At 35.9% G+C, this 24,168-nt stretch overlaps 1 protein-coding gene across 4 annotated transcripts in view; it reads right to left on the bottom strand.

Moving 5' to 3' along the window:
• CDH12 (cadherin 12) overlaps positions 1 to 24,168 on the bottom strand; it is a 1,193,543-nt gene that overhangs the window by 944,313 nt on the left and 225,062 nt on the right. The window lies entirely within an intron of this gene.

The raw sequence follows: 24,168 nt of genomic DNA, 5'->3' as shown, positions 1-24,168 counted from the left end.
GAAATGACCACATGGTGTGCTTCAAAGTGTTAGCAACACTATGCAATAATCTAGAGAATGATTACTTGAGTTTATGACTATGTAGCAATCATCAAAATTTTCATGAGGATTGGGTGCTTTATTGTATTTAGGGACATCTTAATAATAGTAAATACGCACAGAAACACTCTTTTTTTAATTTAATTTTATTTTTAAACTTTACAATATTGTATTGGTTTTGCCATATATCAACATGAAGCCACCACAGGTAGACACGTGTTCCCCATCCTGAACCCTCCTCCCTCTTCCCTCCCCATACCATCCCTCTGAGTCGTCCCAGTGCACCAGCCCCAAGCATCCAGTATCGTGAATCGAACCTGGACTGGCAACTTGTTTCATATATGATATTATATATGTTTCAATGCCATTCTCCCAAATCATCCCACCCTTAAATCATTGGTATCATTAGTTCTTTTTGTGTTACACAATTTTACACTATTTACTACTGAAATCCCTGGGGCTTTCAGTTAATTACCAAAGGTACATGAATTTTTATTACTTTGTTATTCATGATAGTATGATTTAGCTAGTCCATATTTTAAAACTAATTTGATATGGAAATATTTCTCTGGAAACAATTATCACCAAGAGATGAATTATATTTCTAAATGTATCTCATAACACCTTATAACAAAATCTCCGGAAGTATAAGCTCAAATTTATTCAAGATAAAGCAAATTAAAAATGAGGAAGAAATAAAACAATAAATTGAGTATGGAGAGTAATCATATTTGACAAAAGAGCAAGAGACACAATGTCCAATATTCTCTTAACTTGTCCCACAAGCACAGTGATTTTTGGATCAACAAGAAAAAGATACTGATTAAATAAAATTTTGAAGATCATTTATCACTTACATATTTAGAAGAACAGTGAAAGTTCATAAAGTCCCAGAAACTGAAAGAGTACCCAGATTATTTAAAGAAAGTCAACTCTCCTGGTCTGAAAACAAAAAACACACAACGTTAATCTATCTTGACTGATTTAATTTCTATAATAAAGTTGTCAAGAAATTAACTGGCTGAACATGAGAATGGGAAGGAAGGAAATGGAAATTTCAAATGAATAAAGAAGGTGTGATAGAGCTGTGCAGAGAGTAGATGACATGAAAATACTGGATAATTGCTGGGCAGTTTTATATGTGCAGCTGAAATGTATAAAATTGCATTAGACATATAAAAAGACACAGTTTATGGGTAGCCATTCATTTATAAATACATGGATATTTTAGTACATAAGAGGACTAATTTATGATTAGTATTTGATGTGCCTGCCAAAAAAGCTAACCTTAACTTCAGCTGCTGTAATCAGAAATAGTTATTCAGAATACAAAAAACAACATATTTCACTCAAGTCGTTACCATTCTTTAAAAGAATGAGGGTTTCAGAACATGCACCCAAGTTAATACAACAATAGGTGCTCTAAGTATGGGAGCAATGGAGAAATCATTTTAGATTCAAAAGTAATAGAATTAGGACATGCTACTTTCCCATAAGTCCGTATGTGAATACACTTTCAAAGAATAAAGTATTCTGAGTTGAGAAGCACAACAGAGATCATTTAGTGAAAATTTCCATTCAAAACAGAGAACTGTGACTCAAGAAAAAAACACTACTAGATTAGGAAAGATAATCTCAACTGGTCTGCAATTTATGCCTCAAGTAAGGAAAGGAACCATCTCTTAAATCTTCCTTGTAATCTGCCACAACGGGTTGTCTGTTATGCTTTCCAATAAACAAACAAATAAAAACTCCTGAATCACTGTATAATATCCCTAAATCTAGTGTTTGGTTGCTGTTTGTTCCTTATTTAAAGTTGGAATGACATAAAATGCTTTAGGTACCTTGTAGATCTGTGAGAATATTGACGGCAAAGTGAAAGTGAAAGGCACTCAGTCGTATCCAACTATTTGCGATCCCATGAACTATACAATCCATGGAATTCTCTAGTCCAAAATATTGGAGTGGGTAGCCTTTTGCTTCTCCAGGGGATATTTCCAACCCAGGGATTGAACCCAGGTCTCCCTCATTGCATGCAGATAGATTCTTTACCAGCAAAGCCACAAGGGAAGCCCAAAGGCTGATGGTAAAATATTTGTATAAATATTGTTTTGAAAGATAAAATCACACTATTGCACTCTGCAATCTTTCACTTCACTGGTTGAAGATTTAGGCTCTTTCCCCTAAGATTGTAATAATATTTGGAGGCCATGTAAATGAATATTTTTTGTATTATAGCTGAGCAAATAAAATTTGATCATTACTAAACAGAATTTGAAACAGGAAATTTCCAGAATCCCCTGTTTAGATTACAAATCCCTTGCTAATTTGCTTTACTTGAGTGTTTTTTCTTATATATAAATCTAATTTTCTTTTCCTTTTGTTTAAGGTATAAAACTATATTATTTTGTCTTCATAATGAATTCTGAGTTCTGATAAGTTTCTTTACTACTCTTCAGACCTGAATCTGGCTTGAAAAAAGTTTAGATGTAGACATGTAAACAACATAAGCACAGCAATAATTGATGTTCTAGATCTCCTTTATAAAAGACTCCTTAAGGAAGTTTGTTCATATTTCATGATTGCTTGCTTACCTGTAGCTTAAGGAAGAATAAGGGAACACTTGATGAATATAATCATTTATTACAATTGCCTTTAGATTTATGTCCCTGAGTCAAGTTCTCTGAATCACTGAGATAGAGTGAAAATACCTTGTCTATAAACTCATTTTACATGTGTAATTTTAGTCTAGGTTTTAATACAAAAATTTGCTGCATATTCTCTTGTGTAGTATGTACATGGGAAGTTGATATTCTATTGGTATCTGTTGAAATTCAATGGAATTTACAATTCTGACTAAAAGAGAGCAGGATAAGAAATCAGCTATAATAAAACAAGTGTTCTTATTCTGAAAGAAATAAAGCAATCCTCACCCATGTATCATTCTAGTTTATGCTTGCCTTGGTGGTAATGCAAAGGTAGCAAATAGGATAATCCCAGCTGGTCATAGTCTCTACCAAAGAAGATATCCTCCAATAGAAGAAAAAAATCATTATGTCTCAGGAGTTCTATTGAATCTTTATTGCTCAACCCCTTAATAAAACTCCTTTTTTGCTCTGTCAAGATCTGCTGAATGAGGCAGAGTCGAAGATAAACCAAAAAATCTTGCAATGTAGCAAAAATGAGAACTGCTTTTTTCCATAAATTTGGCACATTTCACTGGAAGAAATTCTCTTTCATGATACTATTATTTCCTCTGAAGCAAAGACTTATATTTTTCAGAGTTCAACAGTTCAAATATTTCTATTAATACATTTTCAATTTGGGTAATAGGTGAATTTATTAAGCTTCTTTAGTACTCAGTGGGGCAATTTTCACATTAAGTCCTGAAATTTTCATCAGTGGGAATGAAAATGTGATGATGGATTTAAATAAATATACAAATCTGTTTTTTTTTTTTTTTGGTATTTTTTTATTTATTTTTTTTTATTCGCTCTCATTTATTTTTTTAAATTTAATTTTTATTTAATTAATATACATGTGTTCCCCATCCTGAACCCTCCTCCCTCCTCCCTCCCCATACCATCCCTCTGGGTCGTCCCAGTGCACCAGCCCCAAGCATCCAGCATCCTGCATTGAACCTGGACTGGCATCTCGTTTCATACATGACATTTCACATGTTTCAATGCCATTCTCCCAAATCTTCCCACCCTCTCCCTCTCCCACAGAGTCCATAAGACTGTTCTATACATCAGTGTCTCTTTTGCTGTCTCGTATACAGGGTTATCGTTACCATCTTTCTAAATTCCATATATATGCGTTAGTATACTGTATTGGTGTTTTTCCTTCTGGCTTACTTCACTCTGTATAATAGGCTCCAGTTCCATCCACCTCATTAGAACTGATTCAAATGTATTCTTTTTAATGGCTGAGTAATACTATGAAATAGAGTTTTTTCCATATGCTGAATGGAACATACCTCAGTGACACTTTAATTGTATAATAATTGTTTGCTGACCATAATCTAATCTAGTGTGTTAAAAAAATTTTTTAAATGTCAGTTTTTTTAATTTTTTTAACACACTAGATTATACTTCAATAAAACAAAAAAGAAATTCTAAAAAAAAATTAAAAAAATGAAAACAAATGGGTTCATAATTTTATTTTTTCATGCTTCCAAAGAAAAGATAATGGATTAAACTTGATTTACTTTTCCAAAGCATTGAAAAAGATGAGGATCTTTGGAATGCATTTTACAATCACTGCCATTGAAAGTGAAAGTGAAGTCACTCAGTCCTGTCCGACTCTTTGCAACCCCATGGACTATAGCCTACCATACTCCTCAGTCCATGGAATTTTCCAGGCAAGAGTACTGAAGTCGGTTGCCATTTCCTTCTGGATAAACAAAGCAAACACATATTTATGTGCAAATATACATATACTCAGAGAAGGCAATGGCACCCCACTCTAGTACTCTTGCCTGGAAAATCCCATGGATGGAGGAACCTGGTAGGCTGCAGTCCATGGGGTCGCTAGGAGTCGGACATGACTGAGTGACTTCACTTTCACTTTTCACTTTCATGCATTGGAGAAGGAAATGGCAACCCACTCCAGTGTTCTTGCCTGGAGAATCCCAGGGACAGAGGAGCCTGGTGGGCTGCCGTCTATGGGGTTGCACAGAGTCGGACACGACTGAAGCGACTTAGCAGCAGCAGCATACATATTCTGACCTTCTCTGATGCTCAGTGGGTAAAGAATCAGCCTGCAATGCAGGAGACACAGGTTTGATCCCTGGGTCAGGAAGATGCCCTGGAGGAGGAAATGGCAACCTACTCCAATAGTCTCACCTGAAAAATCTCATGGACAAATGAGCCTGGTGGGCTACAGTCCACAGGGTTACCGAGTCAGACAAGACTGAGTGACTAAAGCATATACATATATACATACACTTACAAACAAGAATACATGCAAAATGTATTTAGGAAAGATGCTATATTCCAGGTTTCTCTAACTGCAAAGCTTGGTTTAGGCCAACCATTCATTGCTATGCACTGGTAGTTAAATTATGAAGCAAGATGTATAATACATAACAGGGTGAGAATTCACACTCCTCATTACATTAAAACATCAACCTGGTTTCTTATTTGGAGATTGATACCCGACTGCCAGTAAGCATCACTTTTAATTCTCTCACATCAGTGGACTATGTTAGAAATTAAACATATTTGCTACAACAGATATTAACTGATTTTGTCTGAATATCATGTACCAAGACACTAGGTGTTCTAAGGTAATATTTGGACTGGGAAAATTAGGCTACAAATTGGAAACAAAATTCAACAAAAATGTAGTCAATTTGTTTGCTAACTCAAAAGAGAATGGAGAGGGAATTTTTCTCCTGCAGGATCCAATATTACTTTCCACATTATTTCATTGTGTCATTAATTGCCTTACTTTTGAAAAAAAAAAAACATATTTTGTACCTCATTTACTCATGGATTTAAGCACAATGTTTCCATTTATCTTTTTTTTAAACATGGAGTTTTAAATAATACCACTGATTGGCAGTAGCTGGGCATTTAGAAGTTAAATATGATTTTTGATGAAATAATAACCTTTTAAAATGCATTGATTATTTTCCAGAAGAAAAAGAAGCCAAATATATAAATAAACAAACAAGCTCCAAGTTTTCACGACTTTACATTAAGGAACTGAAAAGTTTGAATTGGGCAACTTTCTAATTTCTTTGCAATTACACGTCTCTGTAGACCTTGCCTTAGAATTGAATTTGTTTCCTAGTAGAGCCTGGTACTTTTTAAATGTGCAATTAGAAGAAGTGAAGAAACCTTCATACAAATAGAAAGTAAATGAGATGGTGGAAACAATGTGAAAACTGGATCATTTCAGAGCTACAACTTCACAGCTTAATCTAATTCTAGACAGAGAATTAGCTGAAGCCTAGTGAGTATCATGTATTGGAATCAGCTTCTTTCTCTTGTCGGTTTATGATCTGGGTTAAACTCTAGAACTTCACCAGCAGTGTCCATCCCTCTTCTGAAAGCACTTTTTGTTTTCTTTACAGGTTTCCCCAGGGATTATTCTATTTAGTGCTCTTCCAATGTAGCTTTATTAGAAAATTCCCAAATAAACAATCTTTCTGAGTGCAGATAATATGTCTTTAGGAAAGACTATAATTCATTGCCAAACATGAAATAGTGAGTTTTTTTTTTTTTTTTAACATTGGCTCACTATTCTATAAACATCTAATTGGGAAGAGAATTTCAAAAATATTAGATACATGATGTGTAATTTAATCACATTTTTGTATACCTGAAACTAACACAACATTCTTAATCAACTATGAAAAGTGAAAGCGAAGTCACTCAGTCGTGTCCGATTCTTTGTGACCCCATTGACTATAGCCTACCATACTCCTCTGTCCATGGGATTTTCCAGGCAAGAGTACTCTACTGGGTTGCCATTTTCAACTATATTCCAATATAAAATTAAAAAAATAAGTAACACACTATATTATTCTCAGTAACTGATGACTCAAATATCTAATCAAACTTCATAAGACAATACATAACTAAATTAAGAAATAAAAAATATCAGCTAAAACAGATTTTGCATTTGAATATGCCCTAGTCATAGATTTTAAATCTTGAAATAATTTTAGAAATCATGTAACCCTATTTCTTATTTTATAGACAAAGAAACCAAAATATAGAATTTGACCACGTGGCCATTTAGTGTAAAAATACTAGCCAGAAATTTAGGTTCCAAGATTCTCGGAGCAGACTCATTTTCACAATATACTGACCCCCTCAACAGTTTCCCTAGATTTAATCACTGCTGCCAAGTCGCTTCAGTCATGTCTGACTCTGTGCGACCCCACGGACTGCAGCCTACCAGGCTTCTCCGTCCATGGGATTCTCCAGGCAAGAACACTGGAGTGGGTTGGATTTAATCACTAGTATTAGTGAATTCATCAGTTTACATAAGTTAGACAGGAACATTTAAAAAGAAATTATATTTAGCGAGAATTGTTAAGCCACAGTTAACAAGAGAATAAACTATAATGCGACTTTTTTCTTTTCACACTTTTTTTTCACACCTGTTTCTTTAATCTGTAGCTGCTGTTGTTGTTGTTTAGTCACTAAGCTGTGTCCAGCTCATTTTGAGGCCCTATGAACTGTAGCTGGCCAGGCTCCTCTGCCCATGGGATTCTCCAGGCAAGAATACTGGAGTGGGCTGCCATTTCCTCCTCCAGGGGATCTTCTCAACCTGGTGATAAACCTGTGTCTTCTGTATTGGCAGGTGGATTCTTTACCACGGAGCCATCTGGGAAGCCCCTGATCCTAAGAATGGATGGTGAGAAAAGCAACAAAGAATTGCCTACATTACTCACTTCTCTAGTTTAAGGAATGATAAACTATCTTCAAAATTTTCAAATTTACTTTTAAATGTCACTGAACCATGTCTTACCATCACCATGTAGAAGGAAATGATCATTTAGGTTCAGGGAAGACAAGAGTCTTAGGGGATTAAGATATTTGACAAGAGTCTTAGGGGATTAAGATATTTGACACCAAGGTTCAATTGAAGGAAGGATAAATTCAGGGAGATGAAGTGGTGTGGCAGGCTCTCTGGAAAATGTAATGGGAAAGAAACACATCCACAGAAGGAGACTGAGGAATGGAATGCATTTTTGTAGGAATGAAAGATATACCAAGGAGACAGATGAAATAAAAGCGAGGGCAGACATTAGGGTATTAGCATAAGACCTATAGAAGAAACAATGGCATGATCTATTTTGGCCAATACTGTGTTAAAAAGTAAACCAAACTGTCAGGGGAAAATAAATAACATCAGTCAGTCTACACTAACACTCCATTTGTATAGCAATGGCTTAAATCTAGGATACAGACAGGTTGTTTTAATGCTGCTAATTAGTAGTATACCTTTAAAAAATGAGTTTTGATGACATTTGCTATCAGCTAATCTCTAAAGATGCAGTTCTGGCACAAGATTCCATACCTTTTCACTGAGAAGTGTTTGTGATCAAATTGCTGGACATAAAAAGGAAAAACAACCTTGACGGCTGCCAATATTTGCATAATTATAACTAGATATCAGTCATTCTTCTACAAGAGTGAAAACACTCTGATTTGAAAACACTTTGAAGTCAGGGAAAGCATCAACAATAAAAACAAATTGATTTTTGCTCTAAAATTTACCAATTATGATCTCTTCTCCCATTAATAAACAAGATGGAATTTACAATTATATTAACAATCTTAAAAATACATTTACACACCTGGACTCAGGCTTTTACTCTGTGAACTTTTTCAGAGAAATTCTAAGTAGAGAAATAAGGTTTTATAAGAAAATATGCTAATTTAAACTTTATTATAATATAAAACTGCAGATGACCTACAGGAAAAATGATAAATTATTGCACATCATAACTAAACTATGAAAACCAGTTAAATAAAAGATAGGAAGAGAAAGAAACATATTTCTCGGAGGGTCATACATATACCCAATACCTTTCATGCAATCATTCCATCTCATGCACAAAAATCTCACATACTGCTCCCAAGGACCACCTGAGCATGAGTTTTCACATTTTAAGAATGAGACAGCCAGTTCTCACAGTGTTTGAAGACAAAGTCATTTATGTGTGACCACCTATCACACACTGTATTTTTTCTGTATAAACGAATAATTTTATCAGAAATTTATATATCCTTTACGTTGCCATTGGCCATTGTGAAGACTAGTAAATAATCCACGTTCTCTAAAGCAAATTACCTTTTACATTTGCTGATTAAGACCATTCAGCAAAATGACAGTTCATCACCCACTTTAATGTAATAAAATCTCTACAGGGTTCTTTTAACTTTAGTGTGCAATTCTGTTGAAATCCTAATGTTGTCTGCACAGATTTCTGGGTCCCGCCTAATGAATCATGTTGTTTTATAAAAATAATTGCTTTCAACTCAGTACAGAATTTGATATTATACCATTAAAGAAATTACAATCATACATGCCCAAATATTTTGGATATTGTTTGTGGAAGCCAGGTTGAAAAAAGATAAAAAATAAAATCTGGTAATTATGTAGGAAAAAGGCAAGGGGTGGTGGGATAGTGAGATGCAGAGAAAGAGACTAATTTCAGTCTCAACAGTGATGATAGGAGAATTAGAAATAACACAAGTATACACTGGGCCAGACCTATCAAGATGTTATTAAAACAGAATTGTTATTTGTCATTATTTAAAATGTTTGACATTTCTCCAAAAAAGACATACAGATGGCTAACAAACACATGAAAAGATGCTCAACATCACTCATTATCAGAGAAATGCAAATCAAAACCACTATGAGATACCATTTCACACCAGTCAGAATGGCTGCGATCAAAAGTCTACAAATAATAAATGCTGGAGAGGGTGTGGAGAAAAGGGAACCCTCTTACACTGTTGGTGGGAATGCAAACTAGTACAGCCACTATGGAGAACAGTGTGGAGATTCCTTAAAAAACTGGAAATAGAACTGCCTTATGATCCAGCAACCCCACTGCTGGGCATACACTGAGAAACCAGAAGGGAAAGAGACATGTACCCCAATGTTCATCGCAGCACTGTTTATAATAGCCAAGACGTGGAAGCAACCTAGATGTCCATCAGCAGATGAATGGATAAGAAAGCTGTGGTACATATACACAATGGAGTATTACTCAGCCATTAAAAAGAATACATTTGAATCAGTTCTAATGAGGTGGATGAAACTGGAGCCTATTATACAAGTGAAGTAAGCCAGAAGGAAAACATAAATACAGTATACTAATGCATATATATGGAATTTAGAAAGACGGTAACAATAACCCGGTGTACGAGACAGCAAAGAGACACTGATGTATAGAGCAGTCTATGGACTCTGTGGGAGAGGGAGAGGGTGGGAAGATGTGGGAGAATGGCAATGAAACATGTAAAATATCATGTAGAAACGAGTTGCCAGTCCAGGTTCGATGCATGATGCTGGATGCTTGGGGCTGGTGCACTGGGACGGCCCAGAGGGATGGTAGGAGGGTTCGGGATGGGGAACACATGTATACCTGTGGCGGATTCATTTGATATTTGGCAAAACTAATACAATTATGTAAAGTTTAAAAATAAAATAAAATTGGAAGAATAAAAAAAAAAATGTTTGACTTTTAAGAATTATTCTTTATAGCGAATTTTCAGGAGGAAAAGCTTAATCTATCACATTCATTTCTTAAGTAGTTTTCTAGCTATTTAGTATCTTGCAAATAACATCATTACATATAGTACTACAAACTAATTGAGCAATTACTCATCATGGTCATATTTCAATGTTGTATAACTTGATACATATTTTCCCCCTAAGGATATATATTTTTTCATATAGCATTGTGAACTTGGGCAAGTCACATAAATGACCTGGCCTTCAGTGCCTTCATTTCTGAAGGAAGAAGGTTGAACTGTAGTATATAAATTTCTGTCTAGTACACTGATCAACATATATTAACATAATGTTAAAAAGCATTGCATTATTGGGTTGGGCAAAAAGTTTCTTCTGTCTCTTTTCTCTTTTGACAAAAAATCCTGAATGGACTTTTTGGCCAACCTAATATAATGTAGTTATGTAACAGATTCTCCTATTTCAACAGTAAATTGTGAGTTATGGATCCATCTAAATAAACCTCTAACACACAGATGATGATCCCAGCATTTGCTCCTAAATATTGGTGTCTATTAACAATTGCCTTTTATCTATAGATACTTTATTTTTCTTAACAATATTGGTAACAACAGTAATTGGTTATTTACTACATTATTCACATACATTTTCTTCTTAACCTCAACCAACTGTGTAACATTTCCGTCTCTATTCCATTTATGAGAAAAGTGAGCAATGAACAGCTGAACAATTTCTCTCAGTTTATATAAGCAGGTTACAAACATTGTAGTTCAAATATATGTTTTAGCCACTCTGCTGTGAGTTTAATAAGAATATCTTATTTTTCAATTTGTTAATGTGATGTATTACATTGATTGATTTGAGGATATTGAAGAATCCTTGCATCCCTGGGATAAAGCCCACTTGGTCATGGTGTACGATCTTTTAATGTGCTGCTGGATTCTGATTGCTAGAATTTTGTTAAGGATTTTTGCATCTATGTTCATCAGTGATATTGGCCTGTAGTTTTCTTTTTTTGTGGCATCTTTGTCAGGTTTTGGTATTAGGGTGAAAAACCAATACAATATTGTAAAGTAATTAACCTCCAATTAAAATAAATAAATTTAAATTTAAAAAAGAATATTTTAGATTTTGCAAAATAGATTTAATTTCAACATAGCTAAATGTTCATATGATATGGCACTATTACTCACAGAAGAGTTTTTTGTAACTCACAACCAGATTGCTGGAAATAAACCATGGCTTGCTTACCATCATCATCATCTACATATCTATAGCTCCTGGCCACACAATTAGCCCACAAAATTATATATACCATTGTACTGATTATATATACCATTTTAATTAAACTTCTCTTAGGAAACGCAATTTTTCTGGCTGAACATTTTGATTTCTATACTTATAGGAGAAGGATGGAAGAGAAGCAGTTGGGGTATAAACTGGAGAACAGGCATAGATCCAGACCAATGGTATACCAATCAGAGAATGAAAGCCAAACTACTAATTCTGTACAGAGAGAAAAACCCAGTAAGCTTTGTTGTTTGTGTTTGGCATGTCTCTTTTTTCTAATAAAATTATGAGAAGATAAACTAACAATGCTTTCCCCTGCTTTTGATGTGACTGGGTTTGTATCTGATACATGTGAAGTTGAGCTATCTTTAATGTTAAGGACAGGGATCAACTCTACTCCGTATATGTGCTGTGCTTAGTCACTCAGCTATGTCCGACTCTTTGGAGCCCCACGGACTGCAGCCCACCAGGCTCCTTTGTCCATGGGGATTTTCCAGGCAAGAATACTAGAATGGGTTGCCATGCCCTCCTATGTATAGCTGATTCACTTTGTTGTATAGCAGAAACTAACAAAACATTGTAAAGCAAATATACACCAATACAAATTAATTTAAAAAATAGACAGGGATCAAGGATGTAGTGGGCCATGCTGATACCTAGATTATGAAATGGATTCAGAGAAATTGATCCCTGAGTCAGGAAGATCCCTTGGAGAAGAACATAGCAATGCATTCCAGTATGCTTGCCTGGAGAATTCCATGGACAGAGGAGCCTGGTGGGCTATAGTCCATAGGATCACAAAGAGTTGGATACGCTTGAAGCAACTTAGCACCCATGGATGCAGAGAAATTCAGCCTTGGTTTAGATGAAATGTTACCTAAAGGGACTAGGAAGAAATGCTTTTAGACACTGATTTTAAATTACTTAAAAAGTAAAGAGTTTACTTCAATATAGATCACAAATTTTATAATTGAGAAACAGTTATTTAAAGCATAATTCAAAATAATTCTTTCAAAATGATTAATTTGATGTGTACACTATTAAATTATTAGCTCAATATCCCAAGGTTACTTAAAAAATTTATGCATCTTAAATATGTTTAGCTATTATAAATGTTATGTTAAATTGTAGAAATGAAAATTTGAAACTTGCAATAGAATGTTCTGACAAATGAGAAGTTTCAGCTCATGGTCTATGCTCTATTCAAAAAGACTTAATTCATGGCAATAACAAAAAAAATAACAAACTAAGGAAATGTCAGCTGCACATTAGTTGTTGAGATTGAGGCAGTCTGAAAATGTTTATTACCTATCTTACAAATAATGCTGCTTGGGGTTTTCTTGGTTTTTAATTTAAAATGTTCTGTTGACACAGACAATGGTGTCTGAAAGATGTTTCTCTTTCATGCATTGGACCCCACCTAACCCTGTCTTCTCAGCAACATTATACTATGGGTCATTGCCTCTTTTTCACACATTTTCCTCTTCTTCCTTTTATTGAATCATTTGTGCCAGTATTTCAAATGTGGTATTCCTCACCTTAGTGAAAAGCTTCTTTAACACACATCCCCTTTTCAGATAAACACATGTCTTCCTCTCCTACCCTTGAAACAAAAACATCACTTACAGGAAGTCGGCACTAACAGGATTTTATCAGTTGGATAAACTCCTCACCCTTTAAAAGGACTTCATACCAGTGTAACCAGTTTTCTCATGGTGCTTCACCATACACTTGTTTTTTGTTTTTTCCTCATTCATCTTTCTGTTCTTTCTGGTAACTGTTGATTATCTGAACCCTCTCCTTTTCTCGCAAACTATTTCTCTTTAACCCAATATGTCTGATTTTCCTTTGATCTTTTAGAAAGTCCTTTCTCAGTCTTTTCTCTTTCTCCTTTCAATCAGTCACGTAATGCTGAGGTTAGCTGGCATCATCTTTAAGCCATTTCTCTTCTGTCGTGTACACTATTTAGGCAACCTCATCTTCACTAATTGACTCAATTTTAAACCTCCTGGCCAGATGTCTTCTGACTCATCCTTCCACATCTCTACACAGATGCCTGAAACAGACCTCAAAAACAACATTTCAAGGACTAAACTCAGAGGAAATCTCCAAAACCTGACATTTTTTTTAATATCTTATCTCAGAAAATGGATCTAATAATACAAATGCAATTGAACAGATCATGCCTTTGGCACAAGTTCTGAACACCTTCCTGTCAGTCAACACTCATGTTTAACCTGTAATCAACTTCAGTCAATTTAATTATAGCAATGTTGGCTTTGTACACCTTTCTGCTCCTGTCCTTGACTTGCCTGAACCATTTTTTTTATCTAGACAACTGCAAAAGTCTCTTAATTGGTTCTTTTAAAAATGATTCTTATTTACTTTCTGTGTGTTCATCAATGTACGACATTTTTATCAGAAAAAAATTGGTCATATAAACAATCTAAAACAATGGTAAATGAAATTAATAATTAATGCATATTATAGTTATACAGCCATACAAAGCAAGTAAGTAATTTTTATTAAAGTTATAAAATTAATGGTTTCCTATAGCTCTTAGAGGTAAACAACAAAATGCTTAGTATGGTCTATAAGATCTTGCACATTCTGTCATTTTCTCTGACTCCAACCACTTCTGACTTCAGCTAATTATCCATTCTGTGCACTGGCCACACCACACCTCCTGCCCTTCTTTCCAGTATTCCAGAAGTTTGTACACATAGACCTTTCTATGCAGAAGATAAAACAGATAATTCAGAATTAAATAATATGAACTTGACTCTTTTGTACAAAACTTCAAGAAAGATTTCATATCTCTCTAAAAAAAAGAATTCTACATCTTTTTTTTTTTTTTTGAAAAGGAAAGTTTGCTTTATTTCAGATGCCAGCAACTGAGGAGGGCAGGGTGGTGGACATCTGTCCAAAGGCTGATACCCCTCTGACTAGCAGAGGTTGAGAGCTTTTAGTGACAGAGTTGGAGGGTGGGAGGTTACATGCAGAAGCAGCACAGTCATCTCAAATAGTCATCTTCAAATTGGTCATCAGTGGTCTGAACAATATCATCTCAGTACTCTTGCCTGGAAAATCCCTTGGACGGAGGAGCCTAGAAGGCTGCAGTCCATGGGATCACTGAGGGTTGGACACGACTGAGCGACTTCACTTTCACTTTTCACTTTCATGCATTGGAGAAGGAAATGGCAACCCACTCCAGTGTTCTTGCCTGGAGAATCCCAGGGACGGGGGAGCCTGGTAGGCTGCCGTCTATGGGGTCACACAGAGTCTGACACGACTGAAGCGACTTAGCAGCAATTTTCAGTTCCAAGGTACATTTGTGCCCATTTCTTTGTGGTCAGTTCTCGGAATTGTGGCAGTTCATGTCATGGGTACAGTCTGATCATCAGGTAGTTAACTTTTCCACCTGGTATTTTGGTATCTATGAGACAGCTCACAGGATGTGGCTCAGAATCTTATCTATAACCCTGAGAAAGAACTGAAGGTCCTTGACTATGCCATTTTTCCTTAGGAACGAACTTCTTTTAGTTAAGGGTTTCAGCTACCTTAACTCAGGCTTTCTTTCATGAATTCTCAGTGAATTATCACCTTCATTCCTTAATCCAATTTCTTCATTCTAGTCTTTGAGTGTATGTGTGAATTGGAAATATATAGTAAGGTATATTGGAAATGTATTTAAGGCTGTCAGTTAACTTACAGAATGAGATTAAGATGAGCTGCTTTAATTGGCAATAGTTTTCACCACCCATAGTTAGGAGTCCATGGGGTCACAAAGAGTCAGATGTGACTAAGGAAATGAGCAACAACAAAAGTTAGGAGTGAACAGCTTAACAGGGACATGTTGCAGCCACATTGGGCTCCGGGCTTCTTTGGTTGATCCCAAGAACCTTGCAGTTGAGGGGGTTCAGAATTCTCTATCCTGATGTACATTACTTGTGGTTTCTGATTTAAAGGTCTAAGTGATACTGCATAATTGGGTGATTATGAACTTTCTTAGCTGGACAAGTGCCAGGGTATCCAGAATAAACTGATTTTTACCATGGCCTCCAATGTAATGGTTAAAAAGCTTCATCAAAGTTTAAGAACCTATTTACTTATTTGCTCTGAAGATTTAAAGTGTACTCTAAGGATAAATAAATACATTCCATGCGTGATGTGCATATTGACAATAATCACTGCCAGTGATCCACTTCATTTGCCTTTGCTTCTTTTCCCATTCAAATATACCTTTAGATTCTATCAAGATCTTAGCAAGAAATGTACTCAGGATCACAGTGATTATTTTAATCTCTGTATTACTAGAAAATAAAGAACATTTAAGAAAAAAAACACTTTAATTTCTTAAATCATTAATGGTTTTAAAGATCCATAATTGTTCAACAGATATGAAACACTATTTTTTTCAACAAATGCTTTTTCAATAAAAATTGAACATTTCCCATTTTGTTCTTCACTGAAATAGTACTATTTAATCTTTCTAATTTTTTATTATCAGCTTACAGTTTTTTATTATAGAAAAAGTAAATCTTTGCCTCTTTTCTTGCTAACTTTACTCTTATAACTAGAGGTACATTTTTTTATCCTCACTGAAAGCATTATTTCTCTCAGTATTCCCCTTTGTTTCAATTTTGGAACCTCTGTTGATTTTTCTCTCTCTCTTCCTTCTCTTGCTCTCTCATCTTTTCTTCAGTCTCAATCTCTCCTCTCGCCTTCCCTCCCTCTCTCTCTCTTGTTCATTGTGCTTTTGTATTTATATTTTTAGATACCTCAAAGTTCTTCAATAATGCTAGCCTTTAGTTTACCATCAAGCACCAGGATTCATTACCAAAGGTCTTCAAATGTATTATCATAACACTTGCTCTTTTCCTCTGGCTGATGAAAATAAAATTACATTTCACCCTTTAGTCATGTTTCATTAAGAATTCATTTTCAAACACAGCATACTAATATAGTTTCTTCTCAAACATCCCTGTGGATTGGTCAAAATATGGTTGTTTTTGTAGTCTGTAGGAAATAGCTTCAACCTGGAAACTAGCGCTAAATGAACTTAGAAATATTGGCTTTATCTCTCAAAACTGAGGGAAACACTTATAGTGTTTCAATATGCTTAATTTAGTTCAGATTTATTTAAGTAGTTTAGATATATTTAAATAGTTATATATGCAAATTCATAATTAGAGACATTTAGGTTAGAACTGGAGAAGGAAATGGCAATGCACTCCAGTGTTCTTATCTGGAGAATCCCAGGGACAGAGGAGTCTGGTGGGCTGCCATCTATGGGGTCGCACAGAGTTGGACACGACTGAAGTGACTTAGCAGCAGCAGCAGGTTAGAACTACACAAGGAGAATACAGATATGAACATAAAACATCTCAGAGAATCAGAATATACGTACTCATGGCAGCCATAACTAGTTGACCACCCAATATATATCCTACTCTTGGTCAGAGAGTAAAGGATCTGCCTCCAATGCAGGAGGCTCATGTTCAATCTCTGGGTCAGGAAATCCCATGGAGGAGGGAATGGCTAGCCAATCCAGTATTCTTGCCTGGAGAATTCCATGGACAGAGGAGCCTGGTGGGCTACATTCTATCTGGCACACAGTCAGACACGAGAGAGCAACTTAACACTTCACACTTTCCTTACTTTCCTCCTCCTTACTAAGCAATTTTAAGGCAGCAATATACCAAAAACTATGTTCTCTTGTCTTTCTTGCGACTTGAAGTGGCCATGTGACTGATGTCTGACCAGTGATATGTAAACAGGACTCCCAGGGTCTTCTGATGCCCAGTTAGGCTTTTTTCTAAATAACACAAACTCATTCTGCAGAAATATTTTGCCCTCCATTTTATCATTAGCAGATTGATTGCAATATAAGAACTAGTATCATGGAATCAATCATAAGGGTAAAAACATGGTGGACATTACTGGTTCTTCATTTCAGTTCTTAACTCAGAACAAAATTAGATCACCATAGTCTTCCAAACATATTTCTCTCTCTGCTTCTTCCTTGTCCTCCCTCCCCTTCTTTCTCTTCCTTCTCCTCTTTCTTCCCTTTACACATTCAGGTCAGATCAGTCACTCAGTCATGTCCGACTCCTTGCGACCCCATGAATCACAGCACGCCAGGCCTCCCTGTCCGTCACCAACTCCTGGAGTTCACTCAGACTCAAGTCCATTGAGTCAGTGATGCCATTCAGCCGTCTCATCCTCTGTTGTCCCCTTCTCCTCCTGCCCCCAAGCCCTCCCAGCATCAGAGTCTTTTCCAGTGAGTCAACTCTTCGCATGAAGTGGCCAAAGTACTGGAGTTTCAGCTTTAGCATCATTCCTTCCAAAGAAATCCCAGGGCTGATCTCCTTCAGAATGGACTGGTTGGATCTCCTTGCAGTCCAAGGGACTCTCAAGAGTCTTCTCCAACACCACAGTTCAAAAGCATCAATTCTTCGACACTCAGCCTTCTTCACAGTCCAACTCTCACATCCATACATGACCACAGGAAAAACCATAGCCTTGACTAGATGAACCTTTGTTGGCAAAGTAATGTCTCTGCTTTTGAATATGCTATCTAGGTTGGTCATAACTTTCCTTCCAAGGACTAAGCATCTTTTAATTTCATGGCTGCAGTCACCATCTGTAGTGATTTTGGAGCCCAGAAAAATAAAGTCTGACACTGTTTTCACTGTTTCCCCATCTATTTCCCATGAAGTGGTGGGACCGGATGCCATGATCTTCGTTTTCTGAACGTTGAGCTTTAAGCTAGCTTTTTCACTCTCCACTTTCACTTTCATCAAGAGGCTTTTGAGTTCCTCTTTAGTTTCTGCCATAAGGGTGGTGTCATCTGCATATCTGAGGTTATTGATATTTCTCCCAGCAATCTTGATTCCAGTTTGTGTTTCTTCCAGTCCAGCGTTTCTCATGATGTACTCTGCATATAAGCTAAATAAACAGGGTGACAATATACAGCCTTGACGAACTCCTTTTCCTATTTGGAACCAGTCCTTTGTTCCATGTCCAGTTCTAACTGTTGCTTCCTCACCTGCATACAAATTTCTCAAGAGGCAGATCAGGTGGTCTGGTATTCCCATCTCTTTCAGAATTTTCCACACTTTATTGTGATCCACACAGTCAAAGGCTTTGGCATAGTCAATAAAGTAGAAATAGATGTTTTTCTGGAACTCTCTTGCTTTTTCCATGATCCAGCGGATGTTGGCAATTTGATCTCTCGTTCCTCTGCCTTTTCTAAAACCAGCTTGAACATCAGAAAGTTCACGGTTCAAATATTGCTGAAGCCTGGCTTGGAGAATTTTGAGTATTACTTTACTAGTGTGTGAGATGAGTGCAATTGTGTGGTAGTTTGAGCATTCTTTGGCATTGTCTTTCATTGGGATTGGAATGAAAACTGACCTTTTCCAGTCCTGTGGCCACTGCTGAGTTTTCTAAATTTGCTGACATATTGAGTGCAGCACTTTGACTGCATCATCTTTCAGGATTTGGAATAGCTCAACTGGAATTCCATCACCTCCACTAGCTTTGTTCATAGTGATGCTTTCTAAGGCCCACTTGACTTCACATTCCAGGATGTCTGGCTCTAGGTCAGTGATCACTCCATCGTGATTATCTGGGTCATGAAGATTTTTTTGTACAGTTCTTCTGTGTATTCTTGCCACCTCTTCTTAATATCTTCTGCTTCTGTTAGGTCCATACCATTTCTTCCCTTTATCGAGCTCATCTTTGCATGAAATGTTCCTTTGGTACCTCTGATTTTCTTGAAGCGATCCCTAGTCTTTCCCATTCTGTTGTTTTCCTCTATTTCTTTGCATTGATCGGTGAAGAAGGTTTTCTTATCTCTTCTTGCTGTTCTTTGGAACTCTGCATTCAGATGTTTATATCTTTCCTTTTCTCCTTTAATGTCAATAATTAAGATATATAAATATTTAAGTAATACAAAGTGTTGAGTTTGAACATATGCAACACACTCGACACCATCGTCATTATGGAGGTCATAAACGTATCTGACAACTCACAAAGTTTGACTTTGTCTCTTTTTTTTCCCATTTTTGTAGTTGCTTTTCTTGTAGGTGGTGAGAACTCTTAAGATTTATGCTCTTAATGACTTTTGAAATGTACAATGTGACATTGCTAACTGCAAGCTCTATGCTGTGTAGCAAATCTCTAGAACTTCTTCAACTAGCATAACTGAAAATTACACCAACTGCATAACATCTCCCCATTTCTCTCACACCCTAGCCCCTGAGAACCACTACTGCACTCTCTTCTGTGAGTCTGACTACTTCAGATATCTCATATAAGTGAAATTATACAGTATTTGTCCTTCTGTGACTAGCTTATTTCACTTAGCGTTAAGTGTCCATGAGGAATTAGAGAATTAGAACCTCTGTACCTTGTTGGTGGGGTGTGAAGTGTGGCATCTATATAAAACTGTATGGAATTGCCTAAAAAATTTAAAATAGAACCATTATATGGTACAAAAATCTCACTCTGGGTATATATACCAAAAATTGACATCAGGATCTCAGAGATATCTGTACTCTCATGTACACTGCAGCATTATTCATTGGTGCCAAGAATGGAAACAACCCAAGTGTCCATCAACAGATGAATGAATACAGAAAATGTGGTTTGTATATATGCACAAAATTGAGTATTATTCAGTCTTTAAAAGGAAGGGCATCCTGCCACTTGCGACAACATGGGTAAACAAGATTTCTCACTTGATCAAAATATATTCTCTAGCGTGTGAGCCACTGTAATTTTAGTCTCATATTATGATCAGCTGAACCTACTCCTGATATACAGCAATATTTTTATGGCATGGAAAGAAGTCCAAATTATCAAGTAGTGGAGGAGAATATACATTATATATTTGCTTGTATCACCTTCCCAATTCTTCCATACATTCTATACACTATTAATTAAGCCATTTCTTGGACTTTTAGTATGCTGGCCAACAATAATGTTTGTGTCAGGAGCTAAGCAAAAGATAAAATGAAAGTCTTTTGTTCAAAGCCAAATATACATTGGTGGGTAGCATTGCAAGGGAAACACTGCAGACTTCTCTGAGGTCCCATACTTTGAACAGGATGCAGACTTAACAGCAATTTAATATCTATTTTTCCATAATACAATTTTATAATTACATTTAGGTAAACAGAAGTAGGAATAATAATAATAAAAAATAAAAGCCTCACTATTTTGCCTCCTAGAAATAACCATTTCTTTCTTCAGGATAATAAACTCTTTCTAGCTTACTTGCATATATGTCTATATAATATGATCAGCTTTTTAAAATACCAATGATACTTAATGATTGAAAATATTTCATCATATTGATATATACTATGGGGGTTATAAAACTACCTTATTTTTAGAAATTGTGGTACTTTATAAGGCATTCCTGTGATTAATATTACTAAGAGTTCATAAATCTTTTCTTGATATTAATTCCAACTAGGCCACACATCTTTTTAAGGTTTTGATATATCTTTAAAATAAATTGCAGACTTTTAAAATTTTAACTTACACTTTCCACAGAAATGTGGGAGGCTATTTCTTTCCATTTCTCATTGCAATACTATTAATAGCATTCAAAGCTAAAAATCAAAGCTGTGAATCAAGCAGAATGTTTACTTTGCCTTGTAATGGGTTTACTTTTTTTTCCTTTAAAAAATTCTTTCTTCAGCTACCTTCCGTGGAAGGAAGTAACTCATTATATTCCTGTTAATATCAATAAGTTAATCTAGCTCTCTTTTAGTTTAGTTATGGTTGCTATTATACCAAAAATTCATTGAATATGTGTAATGACAGAATCATAGTAGAAATGTACTGTTTTTTTTCTCACAAATTTTTCAACACCAAATTTATTCTAGATATCTAATATACTGGAAGTATTAGAGAAGATAAAGCAGGCTTCTTCAGTCTCATTTCTATTGTTGTTTTGAATTGTTGTCTTTGTTTTAAGGGCTGTTTAGACTTATAGAATGTTTAGCAGTAACTCTGACCTCTCTGATTTCTAAGATTCAGACATAAGTGGATCATGCTCCAGTGTAACCAAAATTATCTCCAGACTTTGCCATATATCCCTGAGGGGGCACAATCTCTTTGAGCTAAGATGCATTAGAATAGAGTAAGTGGTTTATTAGCTAAGGTTGAAAATAATGTTTAACATTCCTATATTCCACTGGCTAAAATCCAGCCATAATGCAACATCCATGGAAAGGTTGAGAAGGGTAATTGAGTCAAGAAAACAGAGGAAATGTGTTTTGTCCATAACAATCTCTGTGATTTTTGCTGTGCTGTGCACATTCAGTCATTTCCGACTCTGTGCAACCCCATGGACCATAGCCTACCAGGCTCCACCATCTATGGAATTCTCCAGGCAAGAATCCTGGAGTGCATTGCCATTTCCTCCACCAGGGTATCTTCCCAAACCAGGCATCAAACTCCAATCTCCTGTGTCTCCTGCATTGTGGGTGGATTATTTACCACTGAGTCATCAGGGAAGACCCTGTGATTATTATACAGTGCCTTTACTTACTTCATTTATTTTTTCTTTTTTGGGTTCATGTTGGTATTTCTTAGAGAAAAAAAAAAAATCCTGGGATTTGTATCTATGATGCCATAATTACTTCATTTATGCCCTTCATACATTTATCCTAGGGCTTCCCAGGTGGCTCAATGGTAAACAATCCGCCTGCCAATGCAGAAGACATGGGTTCAATCCCTGGGTAAGAGAAAGAAATGACAACACACTCCATCATCCTTGCCTTGGAAATCACATGGACAGAGGAGTCCATGAGGTCACAAAGAGTCAGACATAATTTTGTGACTAAACAACAACAACCAAATTCAGGTTTCTCCTGTTGTGCTTCCTCTGTATTTTACCACCTTCACTGAAGAATTTTTATATATATAGGTAGAAGATTCATCTCTTTCTTCTTCAACAAATGAAACTAGACAAGTGATTATTGATTTTTTTTCTAATTTTGGCCCTTATTTACATATTATCATAACCACAGATTGTCTTTAGTCAACAAAGGTGGATAAATCTTCTCAATCATGTGTTGCAGGACAGACAGATTGGGAATGACTGGTCATTTCAATATCCAGTTGAAATCTGTGGGGCCCAAATTTTGCCATGTTAGTTTACTACTTACTAAATACAATTCTAATCATTTGAATAAGGTCTAAATATATTTCTCCAGTTCCTAAGGTATTCCAACATGTTGCATTAAATTTCATTGTTGCTGTTGGTCAGTCACTCAGTCATGTCCAAATCTTATTGATCCCATGAATGGCATCACGCCGGGTTTTCCCGTCCTTCATTATCTCCTGGAATTTGCTCAAACTCATGTGCATTGAGTCAGTGATGCCATACAACCATCTTACCCTCTGTTGCCCCCTTCTCCTGCCTTCAATCTTTCTCAGCATCACAGTCTTTTCCAATGAATTGGTTCTTCCCATCAAGTGGCCAAAGGATTGGAGCTTCAACTTCAGTATCAGTCCTTTCAATGAATATATAGGGTTTATTTCCTATAGGTTTGACTGATTTGATCCCCTTGCTGTCCAAGGGACTCTCAGGAGTCTTTTCCATTACCACAGTTTGAAGGCATCAATTCTGCAGCTGAGCCTTCTTTACAGTCCAACTCTCACATCTGTACATGACTACTGTAAAAACCACAGCCTTGACTATACGGACCTTTGTCAGCAAAGTGATGTCTCTGCTTTTTAATATGCTGTCTAGATATATGATGCTGCTTCTAAGCACTAAAGCCAACTCTTAACCCTAATTTCTTTTCAGGATAGCTGCAGTCTTCATAGCAAACATTGTTTCATTTTCCGCTTCAGACTGACATAATCCTTACTGTTAGCCAAGCTTTCCCTTTTCATAATCTCCTTATTCAAGAAGTCATTTATCAATACTCCAGCTGTCATTGTGCTACCTTCAGCTTTTCTGAAATCATAAATATACTCAATACATGTATTTTGATTTTATACTGTCAGTTGGATAATTCCTTTTCAACAACATCTCATAGTGTTTCTGATAAAGATAAACTTGATTATTTCTTTTTTACACAAACACAGTCATATATTATTTCCACATGCCTATAGTAATTTTAAGTAGAATAACAACTTTTGGCAAAATAAAAGTTCTTCCTGGAATAATTAATGAATATAAATTATTTGCACTTAATTCTTTTCTTATAGGTTTGTAAAGGACTGCAGCCTGAAAAAGGCTGCCCTTGGTTAATATGTATCGTGTGCTACTACCAATTTGATTAATGCTAACTTTGTAGCTTTTTATTTCTTCATTGAGTAATGATAAATTTTGTATCCAGGAGAAACTTTAACACAGATTTCATATTAATGTACTTTTAATGGATTGATTTTACTGCAAAGAAATAGGCCTTGCAGAGTTCTCGCTGGGAGCTTACTCCTAACTATAAGGGGTATAAGGGAAAATGAGATGTGAAGAGTACTTGGGTATCTAATTCACTGAAGTTCGACAAATGCCCCCAAACCTTAAATAAGTGTACTTATTAATGGTGCCTTTAAAAAGTACTTATGCAAATGAGT

Source organism: Bos javanicus, chromosome 20, assembly GCF_032452875.1.
Source record: "Bos javanicus breed banteng chromosome 20, ARS-OSU_banteng_1.0, whole genome shotgun sequence".
Taxonomy (NCBI): domain Eukaryota; kingdom Metazoa; phylum Chordata; class Mammalia; order Artiodactyla; family Bovidae; genus Bos; species Bos javanicus.
This window is presented reverse-complemented; position numbering and strand designations above follow the sequence as displayed.